The sequence below is a fragment of the Thalassophryne amazonica genome, chromosome 8 (genome assembly GCF_902500255.1).
Source record: "Thalassophryne amazonica chromosome 8, fThaAma1.1, whole genome shotgun sequence".
Lineage (NCBI taxonomy): Eukaryota > Metazoa > Chordata > Actinopteri > Batrachoidiformes > Batrachoididae > Thalassophryne > Thalassophryne amazonica.
The window spans coordinates 68086578-68113079 of record NC_047110.1 but is presented as its reverse complement, the minus strand read 5'-3'; the positions used below and the strand labels follow the sequence as shown (position 1 = coordinate 68113079).

General features: G+C 45.0%; 1 long non-coding RNA gene across 4 annotated transcripts in view; it reads left to right on the top strand.

The window, feature by feature from the left end:
- The first annotated feature begins 10634 nt into the window (after window positions 1-10634).
- Window positions 10635-26502, top strand: part of LOC117515823 — a 276926-nt gene continuing 261058 nt past the window's right edge. For 3 of the 4 annotated variants that reach the window (XR_004562232.1, XR_004562231.1, XR_004562234.1), the window contains exons 1-2: window positions 10635-10705; window positions 12633-12713. This is a non-coding gene — a long non-coding RNA (uncharacterized LOC117515823). The remainder of the gene's footprint in view (window positions 10706-12632; window positions 12714-26502) is intronic. The other variant, XR_004562233.1, reaches the window with a different exon arrangement.

Below are 26502 nucleotides of genomic sequence, written 5' to 3'. Positions count from 1 at the left end.
GGTGTCAGACCGTTGGTTCTTCGTCCCGGGCGGTATGTGATCCGAATGTCAAAACGCCCGAAGAATAGTGACTAGCGGGCTTGCCTGGGGTTCAGACGCTTGGCGGTCCGAATGTACTCCAGGTTCCGATGGTCTGTGAAAACCGTGAATGGCATCGAAGCTCCCTCCAACAGGTGTCTCCACTCCTCCAGATCCTCCTTCACCGCAAGAAGTTCCCGGTTGCCGACGTCATAATTCCTTTCTGCTGGGGTCAACCTGCGGGAAAAATAGGCACAAGGATGGAGAACCTTATTGGACTCCCCACTCTGGGATAGCACGGCTCCTATCCCTGAGTCATAGGCATCCATTTCAACTATAAATTGGCGAGTAGGATCAGGCTGCACCAGAACTGCTGCAGTCGAGAACTGACGTTTCAACTCCCTAAACGCGACTTCGCACCGATCCGACCAAGTGAAGGGGACTTTAGTGGAGGTCAGGGCTGTCAGGGGGCTAACTACCTGACTATAGCCCTTGATGAACCTCCGGTAAAAATTAGCAAAACTGAGGAACTGCTGCAATTTCCTACGGTTTGTAGGTTGGGGCCAATCTCTCACCGCCGCTACCTTGGCCGGATCAGGGGCGACGGAGTTGGAGGAGATGATAAACCCCAGGAAGGACAAAGAAGTGCGGTGGAACTCGTACTTCTCGCCCTTCACAAACAGCCGGTTCTCCAACAACCGCTGCAGGACCTAACGTACATGCGTAACATGAGTCTCAGGATCCGGGGAAAAGATGAGTATATCGTCCAGATCTACGAACACAAACCGATGCAGGACGTCCCGCAAGACGTCATTTACCAAAGCTTGGAACGTCGCGGGGGCGTTAGTGAGGCCGAACGGCATGACCAGGTACTCAAAGTGACCTAATGGGGTGTTAAACGCCGTCTTCCATTCGTCTCCCTTCCGGATCCGAACCAGGTGGTACGCATTCCTAAGATCCAGTTTCGTGAATATTTGGGCTCCATGCAAGGGCGTGAACACTGAATCTAACAGGGGCAGAGGGTATCGGTTGCGAACCGTGATCTCGTTCAGCCCCCTGTAATCAATGCATGGACGGAGTCCGCCGTCTTTCTTGCCCACAAAAAAGAAACCAGCACCCATCGGGGAGGTGGAGTTCCGGATCAGCCTGGCAGCTAATGAGTCCCGGATGTAGGTCTCCATTGATTCTCGCTCAGGACGTGAGAGGTTGTACAGCCTACTGGACGGGTACTTAACGCCCGGAATCAAATCAATTGCACAATCGTACGGACGGTGCGGGGAAAGGGTGAGCGCCAGATCTTTGCTGAAAATGTCAGCAAGATTGTGGTACTCACTTGGCACCGCCGTCAGATTGGGGGGGACTTTAACCTCCTCACTAGCTGTCACACCAGGCGGAACCGAGGATCGGAGACACTCCCGGTGGCAGGTTTCGCTCCACTGAGCCACAACCCCAGACGGCCAATCAATCTGGGGATTGTGTTTTATCATCCAAGGATAACCCAAAATCACCCGGGAGGTGGAAGGTGTTACATAGAACACAATCTCCTCCCTGTGATTACCAGACACCACCAATGTCACTGGTTGTGTCTGGTGTGTGATTAATGGAAGAAGGGTGCCATCTAGTGCCCGTACCTTCAAAGGTGAAGGTAGAGCCACTAGAGGGAGCCCGACTTCCCTTGCCCATCTGCTGTCCAGCAGATTCCCTTCCGACCCCCTGTCTACCAGTGCTGGGGCGTGAAGGGTCAGATCCCAACTTAGGATCGTGACTGGGATGCGTGCAGATTTACGGGGCTTCCCCGCGTGGGTATTATGACCCACCCTTAGCCCAGTTTCTAAGGACGAGTACTGCTGTTTTGACCGTTTGGGGCAGTTTTTCTGCGTGTGCTCGGTTGAGCTGCAGTGAAAACACTCCCCACGGACCAGCCTCCTTTGTCTCTGATCTGATCGCCTTTTGGCCCTGCTCATTTCCACAGCAACGTCAGCCGGGGGAGCTGTCGTCACGTGGAGTACCCTGGCTGTGGAGCGTGGGGAAGACGGCTCCCTTTCGGACCCGGGAGGAAGAGGGACGGCTTGTGCCTGACCACGCCCTTCGTCTCGCTCCCGTCGGTGTTCTGTTAATCGGTTGTCTAACCGTATAACTAGGTCGAAAAGCCCGTCTAAATCCCGCAGCTCGTCCTTCGCCACCAGGTGCTCCTTAAAGACCAGAGACAGTCCGTTAACAAAGGCGGCGCGGAGCGCAACAGCATTCCAGCCGGCTTGCGCTGCCGCGATGCGGAAGTTGACTACATACTTCGCCGCGCTCCGACACCCCTGTCTTATCGACAGCAGCACGCTTGAAGTGGTCTCGTCTCTATGAGGGTGGTCGAACACCTGTCTGAACTCCCTCACAAACCCAGCGTATGTCGTTAGGAGCCGTGAATTCTGCTCCCAGAGCACCGTAGCCCAGGCGTGTGCCTCTCCTCGAAGCAGATTTATTACATAAGCCACCCGGCTAGCGTCTGACGCGTACATCACAGGACGCTGTGAAAAGACGAGCGAGCACTGCATTAAGAAGTCCGCACATGTCTCGACACAACCTCCGAACAGCTCCGGAGGGCTTATGTATGCTTCAGGGGACGGTGGGGGGGTTCGTTGAACGACCAGCAGAATGTCTGTTTCAGGCCTCCGGTCAGCAGGGGGAGGTGCTGCAGCAGCGCCCTGGGCCTGCGCCTCCACCTTGGCGGTGAGAGCCTCCATCCTCCGATTGAGGATCACACTCTGCTCGGTGACTAAGTCCAGCCGAGCAGTGAAAGCGGTTAAGATTTACTGCAGCTCACCTAATACGCCTCCTGCTGACGCCTGTGCACCTCGCTCTTCCATTGGCTGTTCAAGCGATGGTTGACGCACCTCGGGATCCATGATGCTGGCCGAGAAATCCTGTTGTGATGGTGTAGGAACACGGACCCACAACAGGGGGCGTTAAATGAACGGGCAATGGATAAGCCAAACAGTAACAATTTAATGTTGTAGTGCACAACGAAATACAGACAATCACAGTTTAGGTACCACCGAATTACAGATTTGAGTGACGTGTGGGCAGGCTTGAGGATAGGAGACATCCATCCTGAGCCGAGCCGGATCCCACACGGCCTTCACCGCCAATGGATCTGAAGAACACCGGAGCCACCAAGTCCTGGGTCCCCAGGTGGTCACCGTCTCCAGCTGTCAGACCTGGTACTGCTGGCAGAGAACAGAAAAACAGTATTGATGAGTGTGAGTTCGCACAATCAGTAATCCCACAGTCTGTATTCTTTTGGGAGGGAGCACCTCCACCTCCAATCACACACTCGTGCAGCTCCTGTCTAACCACTTATCTGGATGGAGTGTGGAGCGAAGCCATCGCTGATCACACCTAACGCCAATCCAACGGATAAGGAACACCACAGGAATACGGCTGCAAAAAGAGTCCAGACTATAATGCAGTTTCACGTTCAGCAGAGAAATTACCTCTTCTGATGGCTGGTTTCTCGGCGGGGAGGTGGAGTTGCAGTCCGGCCTTTATGGTGGTGGTGATGTGATGTGGATGAGTGACAGCTGGTGCTGATAACGAGTGACAGCTGTCACTCCCGGTTGCTATGACGCCCTCTCATGCTTGAAGCCCGCACTTCAAGCAGGGCGCCATCTGGTGGTGGTGGGCCAGCAGTACCTCCTCTTCAGTGGCCCACACAACAAGAACAACCATAAGGTCTCACTCGTATAAGCAATATTTAAGAAACATAGCAAAGATTTTTTTTGGGGGGGGGGGGGTTAATCACATATTTCCAGGTACTTTATATTAATTTGGTCACTGAATTTCACTGAAATCTGTTCATTAGTTTTGGCGTTATCCTACAAACAACAAGACTACCAGACAAATGCTGGGGCAAATGGAGGGATAGTGCATAAAAATGGCCAGCCCAGTCTCATGCTTTTTTTCATGATACAGCCACAAAATGTGTCACATTTTCGTGATGCGGTCAAATTTAGCTCACTGTTCTTAACCAACCCAATCTCATGGCAGTTTGTGATGGAATTAAAAAACGTAAATTAATCTATGGTTTGTGATCCGCTTTTCATAACCGGGGTACAAATTAATTTCGTGATGGGGCAGGAAATGTGGGGTGACATGGGGGGTCTAGGGGGGTTATGATTAGCGTTAGGGGAAGAGGTAAGATTAGCAATAGTAAAAACAAAAAAATCGTGTCATGAACATGTGACTCGTTTTGTGACAGGGGCATGAAAAAAGCATGAGACTGGGCTGTTCTTAACCATAATGCCCCCCCCCCCCCCCCCACCATGTCACCCCAAAATTTGTGATATCACAAAATTAATTTTGTGATACATGTTTTGTGAATGTATCACAAACTTATAGATTTAATCAGTTTTCATGATGCCATCACAAACTGGCGTGAGATCGGGTTGTCCCGAAATGGTTAATGCAATACTTTTATTAAACCCCTTGAATTAAAATTAGAAGTGTACACTGGAAGAACACTGATGGTTTAATTTAAACTATAATGCGCTGGTGTACAGAGACAAATATACAAAAACTGCTTCACTGTCAAAATAATACATACAGTATGGACCTGACTGTATGAACATTAAATTTACCAAACAAATTTACAGTGAAATCCCTTCTATAAATGCGTCCATGGTTTTTAGTATATGAAATGCTTATAACTAAAAGAAATTAAAGACAGTTTTGTTTTTAAATGAGAAATATTCAAAGTTCAAATTATTTTTTTCTTGGATAAATCTTCTTTTTCAGGAGGTTGTGATGATATGATCCCGGCAGACAGCCGCCCTAAGCAGCCCGGGCTGCAGCAAGCCTGAAATCCAATAAAGGTCAGAGGTCAGAAAGGGAGAAGCAAAGATCCAAGTCCCATCCTATTGTGTGACATGTTTCCTTCGCCCGCTCGCCCCAAAGGCTTAGTGTCAGTGTTAACACTTCAAACACTCAATATCTTCACAAAACACAAAGGACACAAGTGCTCGCCATCCACATCATTTTTTCTAAGAACAGAGATATGGATCCTTCCCAAAAGGTCACAGCCAGCAGAAGTTTCAATGATTAAGCAAACCTTTGTAGTTTGACTTTTTCCCCCCTCCAACAAGCCATATGTACTTTTAGGTGCAAATTGAGGTGTCAAAATTGTGAAATAAAATTGAATTGCATTTAATATGCCAACTTCAAATTGCAACGGGCGGACCTTTGTGTGCGATAACAGTTTTAGAATTTAACGGTAGATAATCAAATGTCAATGAGTAAAAAATTAATCTGACAGGTGAAAGCGCGTGCACCGTGTGTACCGCAGAGAGAATGCCTTCCTCACTGTAAAGAACGGCTGAATAAAAACTATTATTGCTGCCTGTCAAATAGAATTATCCAACAATGATTCAAGCAGTAAAAACATGCAGAGGGCAGTCTGAGTGGGTGACGAGAAAACACCTACATCAGCCATTTGCATTCATTTATTCGAGTAAAGGTTAGAGCATTCGAAGGAACTTTCTTCGTTCTGCCACTCTTGAACCCCGCGAGGACGATGCCTGCAAGGCGTTTCGGAAATCGACGCTCCCGAATCAGTCAAAGGCAGCATTGTTTTGAGTCTGCCGTCTACTCTGTTACACATTTATAGACTTGTGCACCGGAACACAGACGGTGTCGTTGGCTAATCTCACAAGGCCCCGGATCCGATTTCAAGCAGCACGTGTGATTCAAGAATCAATCTGGTTAGCTTCCTGTTTGCAGTGCCGTGCTGTATTCTCTGGGTGGAACTCAAAGCCATCTCCAGTTTTGTTGGAATGTGTTCCTGCTCATAAAAAAGTGCAGTGCAGTGTGTGTGTGTGTGTGTGTGTGTGTGTGTGTGTGTGTGTGTGTGTGTGTGTGTGTGTGTGTGTGTGTGTGTGTGTGTGTGTGTGTGTGTGATAAAACACCTTCTTTTATGGGTCGTTGATTGCTCACTGTACCCTGATGTCTGCACTGATACCAGTCTCAGCCAGACGGTGCCAGAGGATCCTCCATATTTATGCTGTGGCTTTGCAATTTTTCCTCCTATTTTCCTCCATAACCAAAGAAAAATCCTGGGGAAAAAAATGTGGCAGATAAATATATAATTGTTTGTTCAAGTGTGTTTTGCACAGTGTGAGACCTTCCGATTGCTGCACCAAGTAGAATGCACTGCAGGCAGTCTCTTGAGGGAAGGTCTCATTTTGTGCCCCCTGCTGTGAAATATTTAGTCCGGCCTGAAATAATATGGGACTCGTTTCAAGGCTTAGCACTTTTCAAATATGGTGGCGATAATGGATGGGGCACCAAATGAAGCACAGCCTCTCTTGACAAGAAGCGCACAGGGTTTTAACCCACAGCCAGAGCTATATAAATGTCACCAAAAAAAAATGTGAAGTGTGTGTGTATACATTTAAGGTAGAAAATGACGACATTAACATTTATAAAATTTTAATTTGTTTCATGATATGTCACTAAAGACAGAAACTATAAAACAGCATTTATATAGAAATAGTGGAGTGTTTAAGAATCTTGCACACTGTGTTTCAAGTACATTTATTGCTCCTGAAACTTTCAGAAATAATGGCAAGCTAATAAATATGTAAATTCATAAATAAATAACATCAGCAAAAAGTGTGTGAAAGCACATTTTACCCTTAAACATACATAATTTTTCTTTAATAAAACTGCATAATCTATTAGGTGGTTTCTACTAAAATCATAATAATACTAATAATATGATCAGATAATTGAGTTTCTAATCATGTTTCATAATTATTTTAAAATTTAGTGGTGATTAATAGCTATCTTTATGTTGTGATGTATTGAACAGTATGCCAAAGCATATTAAAAAAAAAATTGGATACAAGATCAACGATCAAAGTCAACTTTATTATCAGTTCTGCCATTTATGTACAGAACCAGGATGGAAATGTCATTTCTCACAGACTTATAACAGACAACAAAGTATAAAAAGAAATAAGTAAGTCATAAATATAAGTAAGTAATAAATACAGATATGAAGGTGCACACACAGTCAAAAATAGTTAAAATGGAATAAATTTAATAGAATAAATTTTGGGGAGTATTTCCACCCAATTACAATATGTAGCCCCATCTCTGTTAAATGAAATCACATGTATGTTGTTTGTGTTATAAGCACATGTGTTTCTTGGATGAAAAACATATACAAAATTGAACTGAGTTCATCTGAGGAGTCTTGCTTTTTTTTGGTACATAATGAGTCTTATTTATTTATTTTTGAAAATTACACTTCATGAGTTTCTTGAATGAAATAGAAAACATCACTCAAAATAAACTTTTGTTGGAATTGGATTTTTTTTTTTTTTTGTCCGTGATGATAAAAAAAAAAAACATGCACTTTTTCACAGTGTGATGTCTGTGTGTGTTTTTGTGTGTATGTGTGTTCTTGCTCACAATTGAAACTCAAACAGCCTACAAAGAATCCGGCTTTAGAAAATAATTATCTTAAATTTAGCACACTATATTATTTCAAAATGCTGGAGCTGAAACAATCCCAGAGCCTCACTAGGTTTCAGAAATTCTCTCCTACTTATATCATCAGGGAATCAGAATTGCATTCAGCTGTTACAAGTAAAGAGGAAATTCAAGGATGCGCCATAAGTGCATGGAGATGGAGTGCAGAAGAATGTTATGGGGGGTGGGGGTGGCTTTGGTGAAAGGATTCAAGGATTTAACAATCCCACATCCTCTCAGCCTGTCCTTCATCTCTAATAATCAAGCTTGGCCACAGAATATCCCTCTGGATGGAAAAAAAACATGTTGCCCGTCCACCTCTCATTCATCTTTCGACTGCCAGTCTTGGGTCTTCCTCTTGAAGTCTTCTGTCACATTTACGGCTTCAAACAGTAAGCACAGCCTTTTTAAACTGTCTGCCGTGTCTTTAAAGCTCGATATCTCTTTTTTTTTTTTGTACTACATTAGCATGAGAAGAAGGGCAGCATGCCTGATGTAAAGGAAGCCATGTGAAAAGGTTGAACCATTTCAGTCACGTAACTCTATGAACCTGTTTGTCGCTGCACACTATAGGTCAAAAATACCAGCCCCACATATGCAAGACCACTTCATACGTGCATGCTCACTGTCACTAATGACAAAACTGAAGTGCAAATATGTTGTAGGCGTGTTAGCACAAGCTGAATCCATTGGACTAGGTCAACTCACAGCAAGCAGACAGGCTTTTGGGGAAAATGGCAATAAGTTAGTTTGCCAGTCCAGAAAACCAGCATGAATGACATCTCATTATGCCACGCTTAATTAAATAATGAACTAAGATAACAAAAGGAAAGCTTGAGATGCAACATCTTAAAAAAAAAAAAAACTTTGCAGAGGTGTTGCAGATCTGCAGGGTGCAAAACAACAAAATAATGGCTGCAGTGAGTCAAGTTTTAAGTTTTCAGCTTGCCCAGGTAGTGCAGCATATCAGGAAAGATCATTTCTATTCTAATTCTAGCTAAAGGGGTCATATTATACAGTTTTATCAGTCTTAAAAAATATTAAAGTTACCGGTAGTTGCAAGAAACACCAACATACACAAATATAAATGGGGGAAACCGGGGCACAGTAAATAACAGGGCACAGTGAATCAGTAGCTATAACTGCCATATTTTATGAATAAAGACATCCCCCCCTATAAATTAATGTTTTGTTTTTGGCTACATTAAGGGTAAAACTAAGTGGCAATTGAACTCAGTTTTTTCCTATCAAAAGTAAATTTTGTGGATGTCAGTGTCTTTGTATTTATTTCTCACAACAGAGGAAAGGTGGTCCAAAAAAAAACTTATTAGTTAGAAGACTACCCCGTCCAACTGATGAGCATGTGTTATGTCTTCTCCAGACTATCAGCTATTTGATAACATGACTCATGTGTCACATGCACCCGGGGCACAGTGAATTGGGGCACAGTGAATCAGTCTCGAAAGTGATTTAGTAAGCCCCAGTATCAAGTGGATGACAAATATTACTTGTTGAAGCTTATACATTTATTTTTCCATAATTTATTTCTATAATTTGTGTATATAAACAACTGTTTTCACGTTTGAACAGAAATTATGACAGTTGTATTTATAATAGTTTCTAAAGGACTTAATTCACTATATAAGACACTCACATTACATAGCTGGTTTGCTGGATTATAGCCCGTATATGCATCAGCATATATTTAATAATTTTGAAGAAATCTTTATAATCATGTGTTTTGTCATTATATTCTAAGTTGATTCACTGTGCCCCATGAATTAGTGTCTGGGGCACAGTGAATCAAAAATTTTAAAACCGATTTTAAACACCTGTAAATTACACAGGTGAGAAATAATTAACACAGCCTTATAAACAATAACTTGCTGTATTAAATCCACAATAGAATGACCCAAACGTATGTATAATGTGTTTATGCTGCCACAAAACAACATTTCTGATCCGCTTTCACCTACATCCTTAAAAAAATCATCTTTTCAGGATGTGGCTTGTTTTTGTGCCTGTTGCTTTAAATGGAAAGAAGCTGTGTCTGGTCACGCCCCCCTCTTCCTTCAGGGATTGTGTCTGCCCCCCATGGAAAATCTGCAAGTGCTTTTGGGTGGTAATTATTATTGTTATTATTATTTAAGAAACAGTAATTGTCTTAGTGGCCATCAAGACCACTTGATCACAACAAGGCTTCACAATCCACTTGATAGGCCTATCTGTCTTTACGTAATATTATGTTCATTGTACATGATAAACCAACATAGCCCAAAATAGAAGGTTTACTAGTAATCACTTGTATCTTTCAGAATCCAAATTTCAGAGCTGAAGCTCACATAGTGGTTTTGCTAATCTCAGAGAATAGGTTAAGGTCAGGACATCCAGTCCATGGATTAGTACTGCGAGTTGCTTCCCTCTTCCACATACCAATGGCATCCCTAACCACACAGAGCAGTTCAGTGGGAGTATCTCACAAAGACAGCAGGATCCAGATATGAACTTCATGACTTATGTCACACAGGTCCAAAACAAGTCATTTCCAAAGTGAGGTGTTTCAGGCCTAAATTTTGCTTATAGCAGTGGTGTCTACACATGTATGCAGATTTTTTTTTTTTTTTTTTTTAACATGTAGCAGATGTTTAACACAAAACTCCCAACTATAAATCACTATAAATGCAATGTGGATTCTTTTTTTTTTTTTGAAAGTTACCTGAAATGAAGAAAAATTCAGACACCTCCACTAGGTGACAAAAGCAGTAACAGATATCTACGCTAACCTACTATACAGAACAATATAAATGTTTAAGTGTTAATATGATCTCATTTGTAAGCACAAAAGGACAACCTTTCCAACAATAGTGTTTGCAAAGTGTGATTTTTGTTTATTTTATTATTTGTGTATGCAGCCAAAAACTCCCATTCTGGATGAAAACAAGCTGAATCCACTTTGATAAAGTTTGTAAAACTTGCAGACAACTTTGTGCATTTCTCCAGAGTGGGAGCCTCGTGAAACACGAGCGGCCACTGGGCGGCGCTGCAGGCCGCATATTTGGCAGGCAGGCAGGCTGCGGGCCAACCCGCTCACACTCACTCCGTGTTGGGTTACAGTGACAACAAGGGCCCTGTCTGAACCACTGCTTTTAGGAAGATAATATTACAGGTAGGTGCAAGCCACACACCGTGTCACTATCGGTAGACAAATTAAGCAGTGAAAAACAAGACCGTGACCCAGAAATTCTCGCTTTAATCGGATCACCGTGCTCGTTTTCAGCAGGCAGTGACGATGGCCACTTACCGCAACCTGTCGCTCCGAGGACGCACAAAACTCTTCAGTGCCACCCTCTACTTCTGACTTTCTGTGTTTTTAAAACATACAGCGACTCTGAGCATGTGGATGAATATATTTGCGTTAATTTATCCGTTAATGAGCAGCTGTTTGTTTTTGTAGATGCATAAAGTTCTTAAAGGGACACTGCTTTTTTATACACCTGTTAATTTCGATATAACCTCAAATAAAATAATTTGTTTTGCATGCCGAACAAATAAAAAAAATGGAGTTTTTTTATTTTGCTTTTTCCTGGTATACAGTTTTAATAACTTCTAATAATTACTTGGTTTTAATGATTTTCTTGTTCGTCCATTTCTCAACAGTTCTGTTTTTTTTTTAGTTTTTTTTTTTACATTCTACAATCACAATGAATGAGCTAGGTTGTCTATTTTAAATTCACTTTTTTGTTTTCAATTTACCTAAAGTACATGGTAAGTTGAAATATTTATTTCCCTAATAGTAGAACTTCATTTAGTTAGATTAACTTAATACTTTTGCTTTGTAGCAACTTAACACAATTTTGTGAAACCTGTTGACAAAATTTATTTAAATAAAGTTCATGTTTCAATTTTTGTTTCATAAAAAGTATTATTGTTATTTCATTATATATATATATATATATATATATATATATATATATATATATATATATATGTATGTATGTATGTATGTATGTATGTATGTATGTGTGTGTGTGTGTGTAAATTTTTCTCTCACCAGTGTCCATTTTCAAATTGACTAAACTTACAGTTTGCATTTTGTTTAATCTTGGTTGCTGTTTTGTCCTTGGTTCAACTATATGATGAATGTTCTGCTAGATTTTGAAAAGTTATCTTAAAAAGGCTTGAGAGTTCTGTAATACTGTTGCTCCCAGTATTTGTTTTGTAGCACATGTTGTGCTTACAGCAAATTATTTTTATCACTGATGAATTTCTCAGTTTTATGTTGAATAATTGATTTGTTGTGGAAAAAAAAAAAAAAAAAAGTAATTTTCCTGACTCTCAGCAGTCAAAAATCCTCTATAGTCAATTAAATTTATTAAACCCACAGAGAAAATAAGCAACTCATAAAAACAAGGCATAAATGGTTATTAGGAATAAAAACAAAACAGCTGATGATTATTTTTCTGTTATCTGACCAGCCTTTTAATTCAGGAATTATTTAAGCTGTGCTGTAGTTCCTCAAAAATGGCTGCAGTTTTATTTATGTTCACATTAGAAGCAGTCTGAAGAGGACAACCAAATGTGGAAAGAAAACACTGAGATGTAGGCAGTTCCCCCTCTTCCCTAAATAGGCCAAACATAATATTATTTATTTATTATTTTTTTTGCTCCTACAGGTTTTGTTCAAGGTTCCACTGAGAAGGCCCAACACAACATGGGCCTACAGCCAACTGGGTTGGATTCTGGGGTGGAACCTAAACAGATGGGAAATACTGTAAAGGTGAATACAAGGTCATTGTGAGCTCAGTGATAAAGCTATGGGCATTGCTCTTAGCACTGTTTTAAAAGTTGACTTAAGAAAACAGATTGTGTGGTCAGAATAAACTCTTAAGACCATATTGGACAATTTTTTTTCAGGTTTTTTTTTTTTGTCTAAATTGCCACAGGCAGAAGCAGCAGACACCAAATGGTCAAAAAAAAAAAAAAAAAAATATCATTATGTTTGCCTGGAAACCAGCAGAATGGGGGTGTTATTTCCAGTGCCCCCCCCCCCCCCCATTCCTTTTTATTCTAACCCAGATTTTCATGTTTAACAGGCTAGCATCTGATCCATCCGCCAATACGCAGTTGAGACGAAGGAGGTTAAAGCGCTCTGAGCACAAGGGACCATATTGCAGGTAATTAATATGTCAGCACAGTGATGAACTTTGTCAATCCATCTATCACTACACTTAATTGTAACTGGAGTAGCTTGTGTGGGATGTTGCACAGACTGCGAGTGCATTTGTCCATTAGTAAACACTTCATAGTGTCTGTTGTGATTGGGGAGGTGGCGGGGCTCCTCTTTCTGTCCAGTTGCAGTCATTTTTGCCCGTCACCTCCTCATCACTGTAAAAACACTCGCTGTGGTTTGGTAGATTAACAGAGAGCCCCCTAATGGAGTAATTACGCCGAGCCAAACATCTATTTTTCACCTGTGCTCTGCCATTATTCTCTGTCTCCTATCCACTCCATTGGAAGTCACTTACTCTCCTTACAATGAGTTATCATTGACTGCCATTTAGACGTTCTGGAGCAATTTGTCTTACTGAGGCCACGTGCTGGCCTCATTGCAAAGAACAATCATTCTCCCTCCAATATATAAAACATTCATTGGGAAAAGGAAGGGAAAATGCCCCACAAACAGATAGTAGAGAGTGGTTAATAGATACTATAAAGGTGACAGAGAAGGAAAATAATGTAGATGATTATTGGAGCAAGATGAGTCTACCATGCCCACTACAAAAAGCTTTAGGGACTGTTTAAAAAAGAATCCTCGTCAAACAAATGTGGTAAATGGGTATCGTTGCAGGTGTTGGTAGAAAATGGACATAAGCATGAAAAAAAAGTAAATTTTTACATTTTCAGGGGGCATTTTTTTCCATTTAATGTCATGTGTTTTGCTGTGTGAATTTACTCAATATTGCTTCAACATTCATACTGTAACTATGTGGAATACAAATTGTATTAGTACACAGGACAATCTGTCCTGCAACTGTACGTTCTTCAGCATCACTTGAAACACCATCCGGAACTGTTGGTGGCCCTCTGCCTGCAAATAATTCCCTTTCTGGTGTTGGGCTTGGGACTTCAACCATTGTAAAACACTTTACAGAATTCACCACTGGAAAAGATAGATGCATTTCTACCGCCGCCATCCGTGGAGAGTGGCATGCATTATGACGAAGATGGGGAAATGCTGTTCGGATCACCCTCTCTGGGAAAAGAGGAACCCTTCGAAGATAACTAAGGGTCTTGTTCCTGAAGGGTGGCATGTGGTGCAGCGCTTTGGGCTCATCCACTGCACGGTGGTATCCAGGTCTATTCCTGAGGTGGCTCATGATGGTCGGCACCTGCAACATCTTTTCTCTTCCAGTTATCATCTTCCACTGCTGTCAAAAGAGCTTGGAAAGCTAGATATTTAGTTTGAAAGATGTGAAATTCTAGCTCCTTCTGTGTGCTACTGTACCAAGAAGATTTAACTTCTGAAGCAGAAGACAAAAGGTAGCCTGTCTGCATTTCTGCAAATACATCCACAGAAACATTCCCCACAAGTCCACTTTGTTTACTATCACTCTGTTTACTCACAAAATTATGATGAGAGTGAAGTTTCCACAGGGTAGGACTGCAGACATTCAGTGAGTGAGTCCCTCTGAGGACAGAAGACAATGTGCAAGTGTGGAACACCATCACGGTGGTTGAGAATAGGTGAGCTAAGGTGATGTGGGACTTCAAGGTCCACACAGACAAATAAGTGCCCAGCCAAATGTAGTGTTGTTTGACAAGGAAGAGAAAAGGACAGTTGTGGTAGATGTGGCAATTCCAAGTAATAGCATCTTCATACAGATGTTGAGAGGTACCAGTTGCTGAAGGAAGAACTAGAAAATATGTGGAAGGCGAAGGCCACAATGGCCCAAGTGGTAATGGGAGCCCTTGGAGCTGTGAACCCCACACTGGGAGAATGGGTCCAACAGATTCCAGGCACAACAGTTGAGGTCTCTGTCCAGAAGAGTGCAGTCCTAGGAACAGTTATGATACTGCACAGAACCCTCAAACTTCCAGGCCTCTGGTTGAGAACCCAAGATTGAGGGAGGCACACCCCACCACCACCACACTGGAAGAGGGGAGGGTAGTTGGTGAGAGAGAGTTATATCGATCGATTGAATAAGGGTGTAACATTTAACCAGTATGAAACAGAAATAAATTTTAAAGTAGAAGATATGATTACATTGATACATGGACCTGAGAATTGATCTAAATGTAGTTTAAACTGGTCATAAATCACTTGAGCTATGCTGCTACTTCCGCTTTTTCAAACTCTCGTAAAAGTTCAAAGGTCATTGCGAGGCTTGCACGAGATTGGTCACAGGATGATTAACTTTGAGAGGTCAAAATGAAATCAACATTTGTCTGATAGTGGTAGGCGGTATAACTGATAAATGTCCCCATTTGTACTTTATAATTGGTTCACAATTTAATAACAATTTCATACCTTTTCAGTATAGGGAAGCTCTGCTATTTAAGCTGGGGTAACGACCGCTGGTTTCTTCTTGTGGGCTTCTACCATGTTGTGCTATCTGCTACTGTATGTGGCGCTGCCCCCAGTGGTGAACAAAAGGCAAGCAGAGGCAGCGCCAACATGCCACAGCAGAGTAGTGAAAACCTGAAGAAGGTTGCTGGTTTTTCAAGGACTATGCATTTGAAGGTTTTGGTTTATTCTCACTTATGTCTACATTAAACAAAGAATTACATTCACTTTTGGGCCACTTTGAATTATCCACTAAATCACTGGATACAATGAAGTGTATATGAAAATAATGTCTGAATTTCCCCAACATGATGATTTTTTTTTACATTTCAAATAGCTGCTGATTGAAGTGTAACACACATACAAAGCCAGGTCTTCAGTTTAGACAGTAGTATGTCTGATTCCTGTCATTCAGCAAGCATTTCATTCAGTCCTCCCCTATTTCCAGAAAAGGTTAATCACACACTTAACTCTGTTTTGTTAGATGAGTCTTTCTAACTGCTTAACACAATGACAAATAACCATTATTCTTTTTCTTGCACTGATAATCGGGACAACTTAAACATTTCTTACTGGCACAAGTGAAACCATTAATCCTCTGTGATGTTGCTGATAAGTCATGCCTTAAGAGTAATGGCCCTGTCACCTTAAAAAGAAGAAGAAAAAAAACCCCCAACAATTAAAACTAAATGCATATTATATTTTGTGTATGCAATCTCTGTGTCATCATGCAGGATTTGTCTGTTAACAAACTGCATTAGAGGACAGGATTTGTCCATTTAAAATGACAAATTAATATAGCTGTATCAACCAGAATGGCTCAGTCAGGTTTTATTACGTACATATTGTATAAATTTCTGTACATGTCAGTTATATTTTGATTTGTTTTTCCTGAAAAGATCACAGCAGAGAGCGAGATGATAAAGGCGTTTACATAATATAAATTTCTGACTTTAATCCAGCATATCTAAGATGCATGTTTGTAACTGTCCTACATGGTTAAACGGTGTGAAACCCGTATCGGCTGGCTCACATTTTTGATCGTGTAAAGTAGAATGGTAGCAGCACAAGAACTCTGCAGTCTACAGAAACATTTTGTCAGAGAATTGCATCAAAATTATTCAGGATGAATTTCATAATGCTGCAAACTGATACAAAACAAATTGGTCCGTCCAGGAATTTGCGATGGAGCGATCACAAAAGTTAATGTATATTCAGTCACTCCCGTGAATTCTGCTCAACATTGCAATTTTGTTCAGTCACAACTTCTTCTGCAAATTTGATTTATCAGCTTTCTTTGTGTTTGTGAAGAAACACAGATGTGTGATACGAATGTCTCACATTTACCCACAAAACATACTGGATTTTTCCAACTATAAGTATTATATATTATTATTGTTGTTATTGCTATTATTTTAATTACTTTGGGACCCCGTGACTTATATTCTGAAGCTACTTCTATATGAAATTTTTTTTATTGTCATCTATGGCCACAAGATGACACTATCTACATATGTGACAAGCTGCTCCTGAGGCTGCTAGATTTTATATGCTGCTTATTAAATAGTGGGCTGCTGATCAACCATGACACCCTTCAAAATCATGTTATTTTATAACTATCATTTTGTAAAATGTCCTTTTTAATAGTGAATTATTTACAACCCCAATTACAATGAAGTTGGGACATTGTGTAAAATGTAAATAAAAACAGAATACAATGATTTGCAAATCCTCTTCAACCTATATTCAATTCAATACACCACAAAGACAAGATATTTCATCTTCAGACTGATAAACTTTATTGCTTTTGTGCAAATATTTGGTCATTTTGAAATGGGTGCCTGCAACACACTTCAAAAAAGCTGGGACAGGGCAAGAAAAGACTGGGAAAGTTGATGAATGCTCAAAGAACACTTGTTTGGAACATTCCACAGGTGAACAGGTTAATTGGAAACAGGTGAGTGTCATGGCATGGCATGTCATGTCATGGTATAAAAGGAGCATCCTCAAAAGGCACAGCCATTCACAAGCAAAGATGGGGTGAGGATCACCACTTATGAACAACTGCATGAAAAAAATACTCCAACAGTTTAAGAACAATGTTTCTTAGTGTTCAATTGCAAGGAATTTAGGGATTCCATTATCTACAGTCTATAATATAATCAGAAGATTCAGAGAATCTGGAGAACTTTCTACAAGTAAGCGGCAAGGCCGAAAACCAACACTGAATGCCCGTGACCTTCAATCCCTCAGGCAGTATTGCATTAAGAACCAACATCATTGTGTAAAGGATCTTACCGCATGGGCTCAGGAACACTTCAGAAAACCATTGTCAGTTAACACAGTTCATCACTACATCTACAAGTGCAAGTTAAAACTGTACCATGCAAAGCGAAAGCCATACATCAACAACATCCAGAAACGCCGCCGCCTTCTGTGGGCCCGAGCTCATTTTAAATGAACAGACGCAAAGTGGAAAAGTGTGCTGTGGTCTGATGAGTCCACATTTCATATTGTTTTTGGAAAACATGGACGTCGTGTCCTCCGGACAAAAGATTGTTGCCAGCGAAAAGTTCAAAAGCCAGCATCTGTGATGGTATGGGGGTGTGTTAGTGCCCATGGCATGGACAACTTCCACATCTGTGATGGCACCATCAATTCTGAAAGGTATATCTAGGTTTTGGAGCAACACACGCTGCCATCCAAGCAAGGTCTTTTTCAGGGACATCCTTGCTTATTTCAGCAAGACAATGCCAAGCCACATTCTGCACGTGTTACAACAGCGTGGCTTCGTAGTAAGAGTACGGGTACTAGACTGGCCTGTCACCCGGATTGAAAATGTGTGGCGCATTATGAAGCACAAAATACGACAACGGAGACCCCGGACTGTTGAACAACTGAAGTCATACATCAAGCAAGAATGGGAAAGAATTCCATCCACAAAGCTTCAGCAATTAGTGTCCTCAGTTCCCCAGTGCTTATTGAGTGTTGTAAACATGGTGAGTGGTAAACATACCACTGCCCCAGCTTTTTTGAAACGTGTTGCAGGCATCCATTTCAAAATGAGCAAATATTTGTACAAAAACAATACTTTATCAGTTTGAACATTAAATATCTTGTCTTTGTGGTGTATTCAATTGAATATAGGTTGAAGAGGATTTCATTGTATTCTGTTTTTATTTACATTTTACACAATGTCCCAACTTCATTGGAATTGGGGTTATAGAGCAAATCAAATAATGCAGTTTCACTTGGTCCTCACCCTGCACGTGGAGCCCATGAGGTCTGTGGAGTTATCTCTATCCACCCTGCATGCCAGTAAGCACACAACCTGGCTGTGATCCCTTATTGCGGGCAGGTGAAGCTGTCACTCACTGCAGCAAGGGGCAAGATGAGTTCTGTTACCTTTCAAGCCACTTTTTCTACTCACTAGCTCTTAAATTCCGCTTTTATACCCCCCACCAACAGATATTAGTTTATCCTGATTACTACAGTCTGAACGATATTTGTTGACACGAGATCAGTTGGAATATGTTGATCGTGAGTCATCTGAAAGGTCACATGTGCTTCCCAGCTATCCCCTTTGTTGGGTTATGCATGACATAAGGACGTTAATGCAGCACTCCCAAATCCCATACAGATTGCACTGCAGGGCCTGTAGTTTGAAAAGAAAAAAAACTGATTGTACATGAAAGCCCATGAGACCATTCAGGATGATTTTGAACCCGACAGGAATCGCCTCAAAAGGTTCAGTACTTCACAGAACTTGACTTGACACTGATTGGACTATGATATTCAGAAGCAAGACAAACTGTGTCAACTGTCTCAAACTACTGGTAATGGTGTGGTAGAATATGAAAAATTAACCACCCTTTCCCCTTTGGTGGTGCGTAGCCCGATCACCTTTATGAGCGAGCCAGCTTCGTTTATGAAAACATCATCTGTGTAAAAGGAGTTTTCTGCAGTTTATCTCAAGAATGGAGATGTATGAAGATGCATTTGTAAAATACACTGGGTCTTTGGATCACCTGCTTTGTCATGCTTGTATCACGTGTTGTGAAATTCATGTCTCTATATGTATATTAAACATCAAACAAATTATTCACATTCACTGGATTAAAACTGGATGACACAGAAATAATGCATCTCTCGTTGTCTTTTCTCATTGTTAAAGATAAAAGTTTTTGATGTTGCTATGTGAGAAAATGCCCCAGAAAGAGAGTTGTGAATGTTAGACAAAAGGTGAGATTTGTACCCATTATATGACACTGGACTTTCTCAGTCACACATTTTAAGGGTTTCTAGTCTTTTAGTCACTTAAAGCGCTTATCTGACTTTTGCTTGAGTTTGGATGAAGTCTGATCTTTACGTATTGTGCTGTGTTATTGTACTGGTCAGACTTCAGGTACAAGGGGATGAGGTATTTACCATATACATATTCTAGTTTCTCATATTACAGTGCATCTTGAAAGTATTCACAGTGCTTCACATTTTCCACATTTTATGTTACAGCCTTATTCCAAAATGGATATATATATATATATATATATATATATATAATCATGGTGTCTAATCAGCATCTTGATATGGCACACCTGTGAGGTGGGATGTATTATCTCAGCAAAGGAGAAGTGCTCACTATCACAGATTTAGACTGGTTTGTGAACAATATTTGAGGGAAATGGTGATATTGTGTATGTGGAAAAAGTTTAGATCTTTGAGTTCATCTCATACAAAACGGGAGCAAAACCAAAAGTATTGCGTTTATAGTTTTGTTGAGTGTGTGTGTGTGTGTATATATATATATATATATATATATATATATAAACAGCTAAGAAATCACATGGACTAAAGTATTCACAGCCTTTGCCATGAAGCTCAAAATTGAGCTCAGGTGCCTCATGTGTCCACTCATGATCCTTTAGATGTTTCCACAGCTTAATTAGGGTCCACCTGGGGTAAATTCAGTTAATTGGACATGATGTTGGGGAAAGTGAGGAACACGGACCCACAACAGGGGGCGCCAATGAACGGACAATGAAGAAGTCAAATAACAAGGTTTTACTGTTGTGAATTCGCACAACAAACACAACAGATCACAATTGTAAGAATAAACCAATTCTACTGGTGACGTGTGGGCAGGCTCGACGATAGGAGACGTTCGTCCGAGTCGAACCGGAACCACCCGATTTCCTCTGCCACCGAACCCCGGGAATACTGGAGCCGCCAAGTCCCGAACTCCCAGGTGGCCACTGCCTCCGCTCGTCGGATCCGGTACTGCTGGCGAGGAACAGAAACAGTCAGATGTGGGTGCGGCTGCACCCAGCAACACGTAGGGTGGAAACACCACCTCCACCTCTAGTCACAAACAATATTGCAGTGAAGGGTACTTATCCGATATGGATCAAGTTCAGTCTTCAGCTGTCTTAAGCACAAGCAAAAACAGGTTAGTCCTCAGAAATATGATGACTGGCTGAGTGCGTTACCTTCTTGGTAGAACGATATCTCGGCAGTGAGATGGAGATGCCGTCCAGCTGATATACCCCTCAGCTGATGGGTGACGGCTGTCACCTGGGCTGCTCCTCTTCAGCGGCAGCGCCCTCCGGTGCCTGGAGCCCGCACTCCAGGCGGGGCGCCCTCTGGTGGTGGTGGGCCAGCAGTACCTCCTCTTCAGCGGCCCACACAACAGGACCCCCCCCCTCAACGGGCGCCTCCTGGCGGCGGCGGTAGAAGTCGGCCAGGAGGGCCGGGTCCAGGATGAAGCTCCTTTTCACCCAGGAGCGTTCTTCGGGGCCGTACCCCTCCCAGTCCACCAGGTATTGAAAACCCCGGCCCATCCGTCGGACATCCAGAAGCCGGCGCACGGTCCAAGCCGGCTTGCCGTCGATGATCCGGGCAGGAGGTGGCGCCGGACCGGGAGTACAGAGGGGTGAAGTGTGATGTGGCTTGATTCTGGACACATGGAATACAGGATGGATCCGCAGTGAGGCCGGAAGCTGAAGCCTCACTGCGGCGGGATTGACGATCTGGAGGATTTTATATGGTCCTATGTATCGGTCTTTGAGTTTTGGAGAGGCTACTTGCAGTGGTATGTCCTTGGTGGATAGCCACACTTCCTGCCCGGGGAGATACGTAGTGGCCGGGGTCCGCCGCCGGTCTGCATGGGCCTTAGCCCTCGCCCGGGCCCTCAACAAAGCAGAACGGGCGGCACGCCACACCCGACGGCACTTCCGCAGGTGGGCCTGGACCGAGGGCACGCCGACCTCTCCCTCAACCACCGGGAACAATGGGGGCTGATACCCCAAACACACCTCAAAAGGAGAGAGGCCGGTGGCTGACGACACTTGACTGTTGTGGGCGTACTCGATCCAGGCCAGATGAGTACTCCAGGCCGCCGGGTGCGCGGCTGTCACACAACGTAGTGTCTATTCCATCTCCTGGTTGGCCCGTTCTGCTTGCCCGTTGGTTTGGGGGTGATACCCGGACGAGAGACTGACTGTGGCCCCCAGTTCCCGGCAGAAACTCCTCCAGATGTGCGAGGAGAACTGGGGACCGCGATCGGAGACGATGTCTGATGGTATCCCATGCAGCTGGACAACGTGGTGGACCAGGAGGTCCGCTGTCTCCTGGGCCGTTGGGAGCTTCGGGAGGGCCACGAAGTGGGCCGCCTTGGAGAAACGGTCCACTATCGTGAGGATGACGGTGTTTCCCTGGGACGGCGGGAGGCCCGTGACAAAATCCAGGCCGATGTGAGACCAGGGGCGATGAGGTACGGGCAGCGGCTGTAGCAAACCCGAGGACATGCGGTGGTCGGCTTTGCCCCTGGCGCAGGTGGTACAGGCCTGGATATAGTCCCGGACGTCGGTCTCCAGGGATGCCCACCAGAAGCGCTGCTGGACGACTGCCACGGTTCTACGCACCCCAGGATGACAGGAGAGCTTCGAACCGTGGCAGAAGTCCAGGACCGCAGCCCTAGCTTCTGGTGGGACGTAGAGCCTGTTCTTCGGCCCGGTTCCGGGGTCTGGGCTTCGTGCCACGGCCTCCCGGACGGTCTTCTCCACGTCCCAGGTGAGGGTGGCCACGATAGTGGACTCCGGGATGATGGGATCCGGGGGATCCGACGGCTCCGTTTTGACCTCATCTTCATGTACCCGGGACAAGGCATCCGATCTCTGGTTCTTGGTCCCGGGACGGTAGGTGATCCGGAAGTCAAAACGGCCGAAGAACAGTGACCAGCGGGCTTGCCTGGGATTCAGCCGCTTGGCGGTCTTGATATACTCCAGGTTCCGGTGGTCAGTGAAAACCGTGAATGGCACGGACGTTCCCTCCAACAGATGTCTCCACTCCTCAAGAGCCTCTTTCACCGCAAGGAGTTCTCGATTGCCGACGTCATAGTTCCGTTCGGCCGGGGTCAACCTGCGGGAAAAATAGGCACACGGGTGAAGAACCTTATCGGTCTTCCCGCTCTGGGACAGCACGGCTCCTATCCCTGAGTCCGAGGCATCCACTTCAACCACTAACTGGCGACTAGGATCGGGCTGCACCAGAACGGGTGCAGACGAGAACCGACGTTTCAACTCCTTGAACGCGGCATCGCAATGATCCGACCAGGTGAAGGGAACTTTTGGAGAGGTCAGGGCTGTCAGGGGGCTAACTACCTGACTGTAGCCCTTAATGAACCTCCTATAGAAATTAGCAAAACCGAGGAACTGTTGCAGCTTCCTACGGCTTGTGGGTTGGGGCCAGTCTCTCACCGCCGCAACCTTGGCCGGATCAGGAGCGACGGAGTTGGAGGAGATGATGAACCCCAGGAAGGACAAAGACGTGCGGTGGAACTCACACTTCTCGCCCTTCACAAACAGTCGGTTCTCCAACAACCGCTGTAGGACCTGACGTACATGCCTAACATGGGTCTCAGCGTCCGGAGAAAAGATGAGTATATCGTCTAGGTATACGAAGACGAACCGGTGCAGGAAATCCCGCAAGACATCATTAACCAACGCTTGGAAAGTCGCGGGAGCGTTGGTGAGACCGAACGGCATGACCAGGTACTCAAAGTGACCTAACGGGGTGTTAAATGCCGTCTTCCACTCGTCTCCCTTCCGGATCCGAACCAGGTGATACGCATTTCTAGGATCGAGCTTCGTGAATATTCGGGCTCCATGCAGGGGCGTGAACACTGAATCCAACAGGGGCAACGGGTATCGATTGCGAACCGTGATCTCGTTCAGCCCCCTATAATCAATGCATGGGCGAAGTCCGCCGTCTTTTTTACCCACAAAAAAGAAACCTGCGCCCATCGGGGAGGTGGAATTCCGGATCAACCCGGCGGCTAACGAGTCCCGGATGTAGGTCTCCATTGATTCGCGCTCAGGCCGTGAGAGGTTGTACAGCCTGCTGGACGGGAACTCACTGCCCGGAACCAAATCAATGGTGCAATCATAAGGACGGTGGGGGGGAAGGGTGAGCGCCAGATCCTTGCTGAACACATCAACCAGGTCATGGTACTCTATCGGCACCGCCCCCAGATTGGGCGGGACTCTGACCTCCTCCTTAGCCTGGGAGCCGGGAGGAACTGAGGAACCTAAACATACCCGATGGCAGGTCTCGCTCCACTGCACCACTACCCCGGACGGCCAATCGATCCGGGGATTGTGTTTTACCATCCAGGGGAACCCCAAAATCACACGGGAGGTAGCAGGAGTCACAAAAAAACTCGATCTCCTCCCGGTGATTTCCTGACACCACCAGAGTTACAGGTGGTGTCTTATGCGTGATCGGAGGGAGTAGGGAGCCATCTAGTGCCCGCACCTGCACAGGCGAGATGAGCGCCACCAGAGGGAGCCCTACCTCCCTAGCCCATCTGCTGTCCAACAGATTCCCCTCCGAGCCCGTGTCCACCAGTGCTGGGGCCTTCAGGGTTGAGTCCTCATAAAGGATCGTAACTGGGAGTCGTGTGGCGATGTGGGTGTGTCCCACGTGAATGTCTTGGCCCACCCCTAGCCCAGTCTCTAGGGGCGGGCGTTGGTGTTTAACCACTCGGGGCAGTCTTTTACGTGGTGCTCTATCGAGCCACAAACAAAACAAGCTCAGTGGGCCTACCTCCACTGTGCACCTGGTGCCCTAAATGTTGCCCTACTCGTGTCCATTGCTTCGTCAGCAGGGGGAGCTGTGGCCCCACGGAGCGCACGGGCCGTGGAGCGTGGGGAAGGCGGAGCGCGGTCGGAACCGGAAGGGAGAGGGACGGCGCGTGCCCGGCCACGCCCTTTGTCTCGTTCCCGCAGACGTTCTTCTAACCGGTTGTCTAGTCGTATGACAAGATCGATGAGCCCATCTAAATCCCGCGGTTCGTCCTTAGCCACCAGGTGCTCCTTAAGAACCAATGATAGTCCGTTTACAAAGGCAGCGTGGAGGGCAGTGCTATTCCAGCCGGACCTCGCAGCCGCGATGCGGAAGTCGACTGCATAGGCAGCTGCGCTCCGACGTCCCTGTCTCATCGACAGTAGCACGGCTGAAGCGGTTTCTCCTCTATTAGGGTGATCGAACACGGTTCTGAACTCCCTCACAAACCCATCATATGTCTGAAGGAGCCGTGAATTCTGCTCCCAGAGCGCTGTAGCCCAAGCGCGTGCCTCGCCGTGAAGCAGGTTTATTACATAAGCTACCTTGCTAGCATTGGTCGCGTACATAACTGGACGCTGTGCGAAGACGAGCGAATACTGCATGAGGAAATCCGCGCACGTCTCCACACAGCCTCCGTACGGCTCTGGGGGGCTTATGTATGCTTCCGGGGAAGGTGGGAGGGGTCGTTGAACGACCAGTGGAACGTCAATGTTACGCACAGGGTCTACGGGAGGGAGAGCCGCAGCGGCGCCCGGAGGGCGCGCTTCCACCTGCGCGGCGAGAGCCTCCACCCTGCGGTTAAGGAGGACGTTCTGCTCGGTCATCAAATCTAACCGAGTCGTGAAAGCGGTGAGGATCCACTGCAACTCACCGATTACCCCTCCTGCGGACGCCTGCGCGTCCTGTTCTTCCATTGGCCGTTCAACAGCCGGTTGACGCCCCTCGGGATCCATGACGTTGGCCGAGATATCCTGTTGGGGAAAGTGAGGAACACGGACCCACAACAGGGGGCGCCAATGAACGGACAATGAAGAAGTCAAATAACAAGGTTTTACTGTTGTGAATTCGCACAACAAACACAACAGATCACAATTGTAAGAATAAACCAATTCTACTGGTGACGTGTGGGCAGGCTCGACGATAGGAGACGTCCGTCCGAGTCGAACCGGAACCACCCGATTTCCTCTGCCACCGAACCCTGGGAATACTGGAGCCGCCAAGTCCCGAACTCCCAGGTGGCCACTGCCTCCGCTCGTCGGATCCGGTACTGCTGGCGAGGAACAGAAACAGTCAGATGTGGGTGCGGCTGCACCCAGCAACACGTAGGGTGGAAACACCACCTCCACCTCTAGTCACAAACAATATTGCAGTGAAGGGTACTTATCCGATATGGATCAAGTTCAGTCTTCAGCTGTCTTAAGCACAAGCAAAAACAGGTTAGTCCTCAGAAATATGATGACTGGCTGAGTGCGTTACCTTCTTGGTAGAACGATATCTCGGCAGTGAGATGGAGATGCCGTCCAGCTGATATACCCCTCAGCTCATGAATGTCAGCTGTTTCAGGTGATGGGTGACGGCTGTCACCTGGGCTGCTCCTCTTCAGCGGCAGCGCCCTCCGGTGCCTGGAGCCTGCACTCCAGGCGGGGCGCCCTCTGGTGGTGGTGGGCCAGCAGTACCTCCTCTTCAGCGGCCCACACAACACATGATTTGGAAAGGCACACACCTGTCTACATATAAGGTCTCACAGTTGACAGTGCATGTCAAGAGCACAAACTAAGCATGAAGTCAAAGGAATTGTCTGTAATCCTCCGCGACAGGATTGTCTCAAGGCACCAATCTCGGGAAGGGTACAGACACATCTATACTATACTATACTATCTATACCACCAGGACTCTTCCTAGAGCTGGCCACCCATCTAAACTAAGCCTTAGCCATGGAGGTGACAAATAACCTGATGGTCACTCTGTCAGCGCTTCAGCATTCCTCTGTGGAATGAGGAGAACCTTCCAGAAGGACAACCATCTCTGCAGCAATCCACCAATCACGTGTGTATGGTGGAGTGGTCAAACAGAAGCCACTCCTGAGTAAAAGGAACATGGCAGCCCACCTGGAGTTTGCCAAAATGCTCCTGAAGGACTCTCGGATCATCAAAAACAAAATCCTCTGGTCTGATGAGACCAGAGGATTTTGGCATGAATGGCAGGTGCCATGTTGGTGGAAACCAGGCACCATCCCTACAGTGAAGCATGGTGGGGGCAGAATCATGCTGTGGGGA